At 43.3% G+C, this 12,527-nt stretch overlaps 1 pseudogene; it reads left to right on the top strand.

Moving 5' to 3' along the window:
• The first annotated feature begins 3,363 nt into the window (after nt 1-3,363).
• LOC136131826 (large ribosomal subunit protein eL33-like) lies at nt 3,364-4,943 on the top strand (annotated as a pseudogene).
• The last annotated feature ends 7,584 nt before the right edge of the window (nt 4,944-12,527 follow it).

Raw genomic sequence — 12,527 nt, 5'->3', positions numbered from 1 at the left:
AAGAATCCGCCTGCCAATGCAGGGGACACGGGTTCAAGCCCTGGTCCAGGAAGATCCCACGTGCTGCAGAGCAACTAAGCCCATGCACCACAACTACTGAGCCTGCGCTCTAGAGCCCATGTGCCACAGCTACTGAGCCCTCCTGCCACAACTACTGAAGCCCGCGTGCCTACAGCCCGTGCTCCACAACAAGAGAAGCCACCACAATTGCGAAGTCCACGCACTGCAACACAGAGTAGACCCCGCTCGCCGCAACTAGAGAAAGCCCACACGCAGCAACAGAGACTCAACAACAAAGACCCAAAGCAGCCAAAAATAAATAAATAAATATTTTTTAAAAAGAATGTACCTCCAGCTGATGTGGCTTATCGCACAATCAGGTGGCCGATTCAGCCGTCACGGTCAGCAACGTCGTGAAGTCCACTTTGGTGATGACCATCCCTATGGATGTGCTTTTCAAAATATAATTTTAATGCCTGAAAAGTTAGAATGGTAGAATTTTATAGCATGGAAGGACATTTAGTTCATCATGCCCAGACCAGTAAGTCAGCCTCAGGGACACTCATCAGAATCTCTGGGGACCCACAGCGGTTGAGGGTCAGATGAGCTTAGCCACCCACCTAGCACTGCAGTGTCGGAAGGACATCATCTTTATTCCAGATGATGTCCAGGGAATTCTAAAAAAATTCTTTCTGAAATTAGGTTGACACCCCAGTAGTTTTCCAAATACGAAAATAGATACAGTTGTGCTTTTTTTTTTTTAAAGAATCATCTATTTTTGACCTATTAAAAAAGTAACAAAGTATACAGTTTGTGAGCATTGAGTTTGACAGGTCCATGTTCTAAAGTCATTCCATTACTCATACGCCTAACGCTGAGCTCTTACCTCTCCCTCAAATTGCTCTGAGCAATTTGATTCCATTTTCTCCCATCAAAAATAGGGACAAAAAAAAAATAGGGACACATTCAACTAGTTAACAAATTTCACAAATTCTGATCCAAGGATGTGTTAGGCAGGCAGAAAGAATGTAATTCTCCCTTTTGCTACCTGTTTGGATTATTATAAGCATTTCTACAATTAATAAAGTAACTACAAATGCTACAAAGTTATCTATCTCTCTAGCTGTTTTAGTCATTCCTATTTTAAGCCTTTCACATGCCCCACTGATGTTTTAGGGCATAGTTTTTGGATGAATAGGGAGGTAAGCTTGCTGGAGAAGTTACCAGAAGTTTTACCTGCCTCCAATACTTCCACTCAGTGACCCGTGACCCACCTGAGTTCTTTCCTTTGACTCAAGAGATCAAGGAAACATAGCATTTGGTAAAAATAGGGAGCCAGGAGGAGCCCCACCTCCTCCTTGGACAGCAGTGGTGGGAGAGGAAGTAGGAAAAGAGGAATGGGGTAGTAAGTGGGTTGCCTAGGTGTCTGTCTTCATTTTTTACTCATTACAGCCTGGCAGGAGAATATCTTATGTAACATCAGTCCCCTACGGAGCATTTTTACAACCATTCAGGTGTCCTGGAAATAAACATCATTAAATTAAATTCAGTTTTAATTTAATTTAAATTCTGAATAAAAGGCTTTTTACATAAACTGACTTAAAAGAGCTTAACTATTCAAAAATAGGTCAAAAGGCACTTTCAAGTGTCCAAAACAATCCCATCTTTTTTAAAAAATCGTGCAAGTTCAAGCAATACCTAACAGAAATACAAAATTAAGTTAGATGTGCCCTTTAAGGAACTATTTTTAAAAAATCGTGCAAGTTCAAGCAATACCTAACAGAAATACAAAATTAAGTTAGATGTGCCCTTTAAGGAACTAATTTTCTTTTTTTTTTCTGGTACGCTGGCCTCTCACAGTTGTGGCCTCTCCCGTTGCAGAGCCCAGGCTCCGGACGCGCAGGCTCAGCGGCCATGGCTCACGAGCCCAGCCGCTCCGCGGCGTGTGGGATCTTCCCGGACCGGGGCAGAACCCGTGTCCCCTGCATCGGCAGGCGGACTCTCAACCACTGCGCCACCAGGGAAGCCCCGGAACTAATTGTTTAAAACCATCAAACTGCTCCAAAATGCCAAGAAAACACAGGACACTAAAATGAAGTCCAGATTCTCAAACAGAGTTTGAATTTTAAGCGAACTCTTCGTTGGCAAATGGATATTTAAGAGTCTGGTTTTAGAACGACTAGCTACCTAGCAGGATTATTGTGAAGCTAAGATGAGATTTAATGAATTTCAGTCTCCCAGTCCAGCACATAATGAACAGTCACTAGTATTTTGTTGAATGAATGCTGAATAATTCTGTTTTTTTAATTTATTTTATTCAAGTATAGTTGATTTAGACTGTTGTGTTAATTTCTGCTATATAGCAAGCGGTTCAGTTATACACATATTTACATTCTTTTTCATATTCTTTTCCATAATGGTTTATCACACGATATTGAATATAGTTCCCCGTGCTACTCAGTAGGACCTTGTTGTTTATCCATTCTATATATAATAGTTTGCGTCTGCTAATCCCAACCTCCCAGTCCATCCCTCCCCCACCCACCCCCTCTTGGCAACCACAGGTCTGTTCTCTATGTCTGTGAATCTGTTTCTGTTTTGTAGGTAAGTTCATTTGTGTCATACTTTAGATTTCACATATCGTATGGTATTTGTCTTTCTCTTTCTGACTTACTTCACTCAGTATGATAATCTCTAGGTCCATCCATGTTGCTGCCAATGGCATTATTTCATTCTTTTTTAATGGCTGAGTAGTATTCCATTCTATATATGTACCACATCTTCTTTATCCATTCATCTGTCGATGGACACTTAGGTTGCTTCCATGTCTTGGCTATTGTGAATAGTGCTGCTATGAACACAGGGGTGCGTGTATCTTTTGAATTATATTTTTGTCTGGATATATGCCCAGGAGTGGGATTGATGGATCATATGGTAATTCTATTTTTAGTTTTTTGAGGAACCTCCATACTGTTTTCCATAGTGGCTGCACCAATTTACATTCCCATCAACAGTGTAGAAGGGTTCCCTTTCCTCTACACCTTCTCCAATGATGAATAATTCTGAACTCATGAAGCCAAGCCAACTCAGCTATCCTCTCAGGTCCTAGCTGACACCTTAGCACGGGTTATTCCTCAGATTACATAAAAACAACACTTCCTAGAAAGGGCAGATCCCCAGGAAACAGAAATCCCGTTTCTGAAACTTGTTTTCTAACCTTTTATGAAAGGGTAATGTAAGAGTTATGACTGCGTTGCTCTGAGAATTAAAGGATATCATGTTCATCCATTCATTCATTGGTTTATTTAAAAAATATTGATTGTGTGTTTTCAGTGCATCAAGTATTATTCTTGTGCTTGGGAGATGGATGTAGACAAGGCAGGTGAGGGCTCTACCTGCATGGAAATTATATTCTATCAAAGAGCTCCTGGTGTGTTACTCCTGCTGTCACAGCTGTCACCAAGCACTGAACAACCCCTGGGGATGGGCAGCAAAGTGCCCTGGAAAGAGCAGTCAGCTTGGAAGTTAGACTGATGCCTCCTTGAATCTAGGCTCCACATCTTGTCAGCTGAGTTTCCTGGGAAAAGTTTCTGAGCCACAGTCCTTGTCTGTAAAATGGGTATAATAACGCCTACCTTGCAGGGATTCTGTGAAGATGAAATGAGACATATTGAGTGTAAAGTACACACAGTAGGTCCTCAGTAAATGGTAACCTTTTATTACCTTAATGAAGAAATAGATCAAAAGAGTGTCACAGAAGAAGGATATCTTGGGATAAGAAAATTTGATGGGCAGTTGTTTCCTCTGAGCACATTCTACAAAAGAGATACCTTTTCAGCCATTTTTGAGATAGACTGTTGATATGGAGCGTGTTGAAAGTGTGATAATAAGACATAGGAGAAGCATGATGTCTCGTTATACATACTACATTGCATTAACATATGTTCTTTGTCGCCACTCCCTCCTCAAATCGCAGCAAAATTGAAATAAGGAGGGAAATAAAATAAAACCACAAGAACAGCAATGATGCGGGGTAGGGGGCTGGATAACAGAAATGAGAAATGCCAACAAAAGTTGGGAAGATTGAACACAGATTGAGGGAAACAGTAGCAACTGATGTGGAATATAACGGAGGCAACTGAAAATTAATTACATGGGGTGTGGGGTGTGGAGAACACCCACAGGAACAAGCGTATTGGAACTGAGAACCCTAAGAAGGTTCTGGGAAAGGAAGCCCCACAATGCAGCGCTTCCAATCTGATTTCTGGTGCCTCAGTCTTAAGTATAAACAAAGAATCATCAGATAACAGGAGAAAGCAGTGGACGTGAAAGACAGCTAAACAGATGGGTGGGGAAAATGAACTCAAAGGTAGCAGAGACAATCTGAGGGACAGAATTGCATCGAAAATACACACTGAGGCTCTTTCAGCCATCTTGGAGCCTGTGGAGGCCTGCTGGGAACAGGACTTCTAAAACGACATATATCTGGAAGGCTATGGTCCAAGGCCTTTTTTGCTGGCTAGAAGCGGGGTCCCTGGAACCAGAGGGAGCAGACAGCTTTTCTGAAAATTGAAGGTGTATATGCTCGAGATGAAACTAAATTCTGTCTAGCCAAGAGATGTGCTTTTGTGTACAAAGCAAAGAACATAGTAACTTCTTTTTCGGCCGTGCCCCATGGCTTGCAAGATCTTAGTTCCCAGACCAGGGACTGAACCTGGGCCCTCAGCAGTGAAAGCACAGAGTCCTAACCACTGGACCACCAGGGAATTCCCAGAACACAGTAACTCCTGGTGGGAAAACCCAACAAAACCAGAGTAGTCTGGGGAAAGATAACTCAAGTTCATGGAACCAGCGGCACCGTTGGTGCCAAATTCCAAAGCAACCTTCCTCCTAAGGCCATTGGACACAGAATCCATGTGATGCTGTACCCTTCGAAGATTTAAACTTATTGAAAAGTGAATAAATAAAAGTATGGATTTGTTCTCTTGTATTTTTGTTTATGTGTATACATACATGTATATACACACTGAGTATGCTCAGTGAGGCAAGAGGAAGAAAAACAAATACAATTAAAAAAAAAAAGAATATTCTGAAAACAGAAAGAATTTTTAAGAGGCTTCGAAGATAAAGTTTAGGAAATTTGACAGAACTAGATAGGAAATGGGACAGAGTCTAAGGAAATTAGATGGTCAGTCCAATAGGTCAAATATCCAAATAATAAGTTCTGGAAAGAGAGAGCTGAAAAAACAAAATGGAAGAAATCAATGAAACAATAAACAAAAATTTCCCGGAAGTAAAAGGAGTTTCCTGATTAGAAAGACCCACCTAGCACCCAACATAGAGAATAAGGCACATCGTTGTGAAATTTCAGAACACTAGGGATAAACAGAAGACCCTAAAGGCTGCCAGAAAGCAAAAAGAAGGTCACATAAACCATCTGGAATCTGAATGGCATTGACTGCTCAACAGTAACCCTAAAAGCCAAGAACAGTAATTTCCAAATTCCGAGGTACAAATGACTTCTAACCTAGAAATGGTCAAGTGTGGGGTGGACTTATAGCATATAAGGGGTCAAAATAGTTACATCGGGACTTCCCTGGTGCTGCAGTGGATAAGATCTTGCGTTCTCAATGCAGAGTACCTGGGTTCAATCCCTGAGGTAACACAATCATTACACTGGGAGGATAAAAAAAGGGAAAATAAGGAGGGGTAGGGGAAGGAGGCAGGATGGAATGTTAAATCATCATCTTTCATATTAGGAAGTCAATAGATAATGTCTGTAGCGGGGGAAAAGAATCTAAGAAATAGCAGGATAGGCACATAATTTAGAAAGATGACAATGCCAGCAACAAACAAATAAAAGAAGCAAAAGAGCTAAGAGTGGTTGTGTCAGGGAAGGAGCAGGTGAAGAAGGGAACTCTGTGGGGGGGGGGAAGGGGAGTAAGGCCTTGAGTACTACTTGACTTAATAAACTTTGCTTGTTAACCTCAGCCTGATATTATGATGATTAAAAAGCATGTATCTATACACATATCAAACAGATACATATAAAAACATCTTTAAATATATTTTAAAAATATGTAAATATATATCAAACATCTTTAAAGCATTTATAGTTTTTTTTTTTTTCTTTATGTTGTGTATTTTATTTATTATTATTTTTGGCTGCGTTGGGTCTTCGTTGCTGCACGCCGGCTTTCTCTAGTTGTGGTGAGCGGGGGCTACTCTGCGTTGCAGTGCACCAGTTTTTCATTGCGGTGGCTTCTCTTGTTGCAGAGCACGGGTTCTAGGCGCGCAGGCTTCAGTAGTTGCAGCACGGGGGCTCCGTACTTGTGGCACACGGGTTTAGTTGCTCTGTGGCATGTGGGATCTTCCCGGACCCAGGCTCAAACCCGTGTCCCCTGCATTGGCAGGCGGATTCTTAACCACTGCGCCACCAGGGAAGTCCCGCATTTATAGTTTAAATAAATGTAAATATGTATTTAAAGTATGTTGAGGAATTCCCTGGCGGTCCAGTGGTTAGGACTCTGCGCTTCCACTGCAAGGGGCACGGGATCGATCCCTGGTCAGGGAACTAAGATTCCACACGGCCAAAAATTAAATAAGATAAATAAAGTATATAAATATATTATATATATAATAAATATACATAATATATATATTTTTAACATCTGATCAAGATTGTGGTAAGGAGTCTCAGGTGGTGCCTTTTGCATTTTTGCCCTCTCCTCCATCTATAATATGTCCAGCCCTCTCCCCAGCTGCAGCCTCTGCTTCAAGCATAGCTCATTTCTCTGCGGTGAGGACACACCTAGAGATGTATCCAGGGGGCAGGGAAGGACACTCACGTATCCCTGGAAGGAAACCTGAAGAGATTCAACCAGCTGCTTCGCAACTCTCTCTGGGGACCCCACTCCACAAGGCTTATCGTTTGATTGCAGCTAAGCTCAGGTTTATTTCTTCCTTATTCTGAGCCGTCCGCAGCTGGTTAAACTAGCCAGACACTTTCCTCTGGGGTGAATGACTGAACTGAAGAAGGAGGAGGGGACCATGAAGAAGAGAGGATCCCAGAGCAGCTCGCACTCCCTCCCACGCCCACTCTCCACCTGCCAGCTGTGACTGCTGCCCTGCGGCCACCTGGGCCCTGAGACAGCTGCCTCAGAGGCCCTGGACTCCTGCCACATACCTTCCTCCTGTGGCATGCAGGCCAGGTGGAATGTGGGCAGGGACACTGTGGGGAGGCGAGGGTGTGTGTGTGTGTGTGTGTGTGTGTGTGTGTGTGTGTGTACATGCCAGAGAAACCTCACACCCTTACCTCACATGACCATAGTTCTTCCCTACTTGGTCAGAAGCATGTGTATCTACCTGGGTCTCCTACTGGGCTTTCCTCATCTCCATCTAGTCTTGGAATAGATGACACAAAACAGGAGACACTGAATTGTTTGGGGACCAGGAACTCCAGAAGGCCCGTCCATAACCCTGTGAGTTATTCTGTCAGCAGGAACACATTATCTAGGCTAAGGAACAAAAGTCATCCCAATTGCCAATACAGGAACATATCAGAAGATTTTTGATGACAAGAACCAATAAGCAGATAATTTTTTAGTTTTATTTTTTCCATTTTATAAAAGTAATACATACTGGGAGTTCCCTGGTGGCCTAGTGGTTAGGACTCTGTGCTTTCACCGCTGTGGCCCATGTTCAGTCCCTGGTCGGGGAACTGAGATCCCACAGGCTGTGCAGCGTGGCCAAAAAAAAAACGAAATAAAAGTAATTTATACTCAGTTGCATAAAATTAGAACTTAAAAACAAGTCCAAAGGGCCACAGTTGTACAACACAAAGGTGCCCACTATTTGCCTTGTTCTTTCAAGTCTTTTTCTTTCAGTCTCTTCCAGAGCTCTGAAATCTTATTTTATGCGTGATTTCATATTCTGATTTTCCACTTAAAATTTCATCAAATGTGTTTCCTTATACCGTTAAAAACACTTCGTAAGCATCTTTTTTTTGAAGTATATATAATATTCCAGCTCACAGATGCAGCATAATTTGCCCAATCATTCTTCTTTGTTAGGCTTTTTAAATTATTTCAAGATTTTTAAATTAGAAATAACGTTGTGATGAACCTTTGGCATATAAATCTTTGCCCTCATTTCAGATTATTTCCTCACAATAGATTCCCAGAAATGGAGCTGCTCAGTCAAGTGGTATGAACATTTTTAAGGCCAAGTAAATCTTTTTTCAGGCTGACTGTGAAAAAGATTGTTTAATATTTAATAATATTCACATTTTTCAGATGAAAACATACAAACCATTAAGTCCATACCCATGGTCCAGCTTAAGAAAGCATAAAACTTATACATCTAAAGGCACTCTGTACTTCTCACCTCTCACATGCCCTCCCTCACCTACAAACGTAGCCATTATTCTGAATTTATATTCTCACAGACTTTTTTTTAAAATAGATTTATTTATTTTTGGCTGCGTTGGGTCTTCGTTGCTGCACACCAGCTTTCTCTAGTTGCGGCGAGCGGGGGCTACTCCAAATTGCAACGCGCGGGCTTCTCATTGTGGTGGCTTCTCTTGTTGCAGAGTACGGGCTCTAGGCGCACGGGCTTCAGCAGCTGTGGCACACGGGCTCAGTAGTTGTGGCTCACAGGCTTAGCTGCTCCGCGGCATGTGGGATCTTCCCGGACCAGGGCTCGAACCCGTGTGCGCTGCATTGGCAGGCGGATTCTTAACCGTTGCGCCACCAGGGAAGTCCCTCACAGACTTTTTAAGCAACAGAACTTCAAGAATATAGGGTCAGGAATTCCCTGGCAGTCCAGCAGTTAGGACTCCGTGCTTCCACTGCAGGGGGCATGGGTTCGATCCCCGGTCAGGGAACTAAGATGCTGCAAGCCGTACGGTGAGGCCAAACAAACAAGGAGAACTCAGGTCACTTAGCATCTTTTACAGATATAGAAATAAAAGGGTGGTTTTTTTTAAAAAAAAAGAATATAGGGTCTTTTGGTTAGAGAATAAGAGAGGATAAGAGAGAGGGGTAAGGACACAGGGAGGGAGAGGGAGAGATTGACTTGTTTGGCCTTGAAACATAATATGCTGGAGTAATTGTCTAAGGAAGTAGTTAGGAGGTAAAATTCAAGCAGCTCTGTACCCAATCCATACTGTACTTATGGGGTGCCCACAGGAGCAGGAACGTACGCGCACCGGAACATACGTGATGCCACCTCCTTCTCCCGCTCCGGCCCTTCTCACCTCTCCCCTCACGCCCTCATGGGAATCCCACACAGTTGTTGAACCAGTAGGTAAGGTCTGAAGTGGGACTGCCTGCATTTGAATCTAGCCTCCATCACCTGCCATCTGTGGCCTTAGAAAAGTTGCCTCCCCATTTCCAAAGTCCCCTTTTTTACCTGGAAAATGAGGATGAAGCTAACACTATCCACCTGCTACAGTTGTGACGTGGGCTAAAGGAGATAAGCACCTAGCACCCTACCACGTTTGTATTACTTTACATTGTGGCCTCTGGGTGTTTGCGGGCCCAAGAAAAGCCATTTCACAGGGTGGTAGCCAGAGGACCCTTGACAAGGTTTGGCTGAGGACATGGTATGACATTACATTTGTTTTTCAAAAAGCCATGAGACGCTATATATTTTTCTCTTTTCCACTATTTTCCTTAAGTTCCAAGATGCCTGAGTAGGGCTTCCTATGGTAATTCTGGTAGAAGTGTTTCCCCCTTTCTCTACTTTTCAAGTGAAGAAACGGTCTAAGCATGAATCACACCTGCAACCCTGAACTTACTTTTCCTATGTTCTAACCAATTGAGCCAAGAGGCTCCAATGGTTTTCAGTCCAAACACACCTAAGATGTCTGGATTATAGGTTTGGTGACCTATGATAGGCAGGTGCCTCAGATTCTTGCTCTGTTACCTGAACCTCTGGTTGTTTATACGGGTTAGAGATGGAAGGGATTGTATGGGGTAAGGATTGAAGTTTAGCGCCAGCTAAATTTAGGAATAATCCAGTGATAGTCAGTGGTTGTTAACTTTCTTACATCATGAACATCTTTTAAAATATGATTCTTTCCTAAAGGATGTGTCCTTTCTCTTTAAAAAAGCACATGTGCACATTCACATAAAATGTTTACGAACAAGGGAGTTGAGATCTCCCTGAAGCTAATTCATGGATTCTCCAGTAAGAAAATCTGATCTTATTAGGAAACTAAGACCCGGAGAGAGAGGTCCAGAGACTTGCCCCCAGGCACACAAATATTTAGCAGCAGAAGCAGAACTGCAGCCCAGTTGTCCCATCGGCCAGTCTGCTGACCCACCCTGCCTTCCCTCCACGTGCTGCCCCAGGAGTCAGCAGGGGAAGACTAGAGGGTCAGATTTCAGGGCTGGGGCGCGAGTAGAGGTGCTGTTCTCACTCTGAGTCTCTGATGCCATCAGGATGCGGCTGAAGATCTAGAATGCGCTTTTTTTTCCTCAAGATGCCTCTGCAACACTCAGAACAATCCCCTAAGAAGTCTGTTCCTAATGGCTTCTTAAGCATCTGTAGGGTGATGGTGGGGTGCCAGTGTGATCCACTGTGGCCCTTCCTCCACCACCAACACCCACAGTGTGGCCTGGGTCAATGGCTCCTGAAGCCCTAGAAAATTAGGGATTTCAGGAACAAATATTTAGAATCTGGTGGCCTGTTACCATCAAGCATTCTACTCTGCCTCCGTTGGTGTCCAGTGGCCCCTGCTTTCCTTCTGAGCGAGTTTCAGATCTTTTCCAGGCTCCTTTGGGGATGTGCACGCCCCCTGCCACCATGGGCACGGTCTCCCCTCCTACCCTTTGCAGTGGCCCAATAACCTTCACCAGAGACAGCAGCTTACTATTGACAAGTTGTTCCCTTAATCCTGTATGAAATCTATGTTAATGCTTTCTTTGAATGTCTATATTTAAAACTATTTTATCTTGGATTTATTTTCCAAGCAGAAGGCTCCTTCATTTCCTGCTTTGTATGCACGTGTGCATGTAATTAGTGTGTGTGTGTGTGTGTGTGTGTGTGTGTGTGTGTGTTTATTCCTCTGTTGTTTGCAACACCCCCCAGTTGGGGATCATTTGTAAATTCAGTTAATGAGCATTTAACACATTCCCTTTGATGAAGCTGTTAAATCTGGTCCCCACGCTGGCATCCCACCAGACACTTCCCCCTCTCCCAAGCCATTTGTGTTTACCTATTCTCAACTACTTAGTTATGGTTCCTTGTTTGTTGGCACAATATCGAACTAACCTTTTGTCCTGTCCGGAACACGGAGAGCTTCAGTTTTGTGAGAAAATGATTAAATCTGTATTCAAAGCAAATTTACTTTACTAGTGGGCTTTCATTTTCCCCAAGCAAAATAGACTGTAGGCAGAACAAACATTCCAGGGTCACCCACACCAGGCATGTGGCAGCGACACATCAGCTATGGCTGCGGGCTTTTGCAAGAACACATACCAAACTCAAAACCTGGGCTCCAGCTGTCAGAGAGTTTTCCTGGATTTAATTATAACTTGATCTCTGAAGAGGGCACGTGTGTCAAGTGTGCTTTTCAATCACTTTGAGAAAGCTGATTAAGTGACAGGGCAGCCCTGGGATGTGCCTGTGAGATGAGCATCCCTGCAGCAGAGGATCATGGGAGTCATGCTTGAGCCTGTCCCAGTCCCAGAAACACAGTCTCCTAGGTTAGAGGTGTAAAAAGAAACAACACACAGGTGTCTTTAAATTGACTATTTAAAACCCAGTATAATTAAAAATACAAAAACCATGGGAAGGGATTGAACTACACATTCATCTTCACATGAAACAAGAACAACCTCCCAGCTTAGAAAAATCCCCCCACCGCTTTATTTCTTACCTGCCACGGGTGTGTGCCTCAGGCACCTTTCCCCAGCCTCAAGAATGATAGTTTAGTTCTGTAATTTCCTACCTCTCGGCAAATTCCACGCCAATCCTAGAGCTGACACATACACAGGATAAACACACACACACACACACACACACACACACCTGGTCGAGCCATCAGAAAAATGTCCTGGTAGCAATCAGATTATGATTTCTCACCTGGTTCTCAGCACCTGGCCCCAGAGTCTATGCTTCTAAATGCCAACATACATGTTGCCCAGATCATTTACATCCAAACCTGGCTACCTAACAAAGACCAGAGAAATTTCTCAGAGATTTCACCTTCCAGCCTTTAGGGTAGCAGAGAGGCAGTTAACTGGAAGTGGCCAGATCTCCCACAGTGTGCAACTTTTCCATTTTACTGTGCAAAACAAACAGATACTAGGTCAGTTTCAATGGATTATTTGGGTTAATTATGTCAGGTCACCTGATATAATCCATAATTTGAGAAGCATGTTATACTTTGAGCTAATAGCAGGCAGGGAAGGAGGAGGGAGGGAAAAGCTGGTGTTGACCCAGGAAGGTGGAGTAAGTGGCAGGGCAGCCCTATGATGGATGACTAACGTGCAAACACAGCCATCTGGCCATCCGTGTGT

The sequence above is a fragment of the Phocoena phocoena genome, chromosome 12 (genome assembly GCF_963924675.1).
Source record: "Phocoena phocoena chromosome 12, mPhoPho1.1, whole genome shotgun sequence".
NCBI lineage: Eukaryota > Metazoa > Chordata > Mammalia > Artiodactyla > Phocoenidae > Phocoena > Phocoena phocoena.
The sequence above is the reverse complement of the archived record's forward strand: the minus strand, read 5'-3'. Positions and strand labels throughout refer to the sequence as shown.